Source organism: Austrofundulus limnaeus, unplaced genomic scaffold, assembly GCF_001266775.1.
Source record: "Austrofundulus limnaeus strain Quisiro unplaced genomic scaffold, Austrofundulus_limnaeus-1.0 Scaffold51, whole genome shotgun sequence".
NCBI lineage: Eukaryota > Metazoa > Chordata > Actinopteri > Cyprinodontiformes > Rivulidae > Austrofundulus > Austrofundulus limnaeus.
In genome coordinates this window covers 157,307-158,435 of record NW_013952453.1, presented here as the reverse complement: position 1 = coordinate 158,435, position 1,129 = coordinate 157,307, and positions in this window count along the sequence as shown.

The window sequence follows — 1,129 nt, the reverse complement described above, 5'->3', positions numbered from 1 at the left end:
GATGGATGGATGGATGGATGGATGGATGGATGGATGGATGGATGGATGATGGATGGACAAGTATCACTACATTAAATGTTCTTCTAGTTTAACAAACAAAAAGCAGCTGAAACAACAAAATTTTCTGTAGATTTACATACATCTAGGTACTGTTTATATGTAAGTACTGTATACATTAAGTACTATATACATCCAAGTACTGTACACATCTAAGTACTGTATACATCAATGTATACAGTACATTGTACTGTTCAAGTACTGTATATATGTAAGTACTTTATACGTTCAAGTTTTCCCTGCAGATAAAAACCTGATTCTTCTGCTCCGATTAGATTATTTATAGATTTTTGTTTAATGATTTAGAATTTATTTAGGATCCAAAACACTTATAATCCTCATTAAAAAGAGAAAATACCTGCAGATGTTTAAAAACAAGTTATTCAGTTTAATCAGTTTATAGCGTATTAATGGAAAGATTTAAAATGTTTTCTCAGATAGTGACCACACCCTGCAGACGTCTCAAAGATCAGCTGGAAATCCAAACTAAATCTTTTCTTTTTATCAGGAGCTTTCTAATCAATAATTCTTCACAAAAACCAGTTTTTTACGCCTCGGAGGAAACAATTCAGTTTTCTACGCATCTATGATTTTTTACATGAACTGTTCTGAGATCAACTGCAGTTAAATTTAATCAGCTCTGATTAATAAATTGAATTTAAAATGATAAAAAAAACTCACCAAGTTTCTCTGAGAGGCTGAAGCTGCTGACTGAAGAAATGAGAGGAAAAAAACCCACAAGAACATCACGTCATCACATGATGTACGCACACAAACATGGACACACACACAAATACACAGTTGAACAATCAGACAAATAACCACAAGAACATCTCATCATCACATGATGAACACACACACACACACACACACACACACACACGCACTTGTCTATCTATACCTATGTGGACTTTACATTGACTTCCATTAATTACTACAGCCTAACCATGACCCCTTACCTAATCCCAACCTCACAAGTACATACCTAATCCCAACCTCACAGGTACATACCTAATCCCAACCTCACAGGTACATAACTAATCCCAACCTCACAGGTACATACCTAATCCCA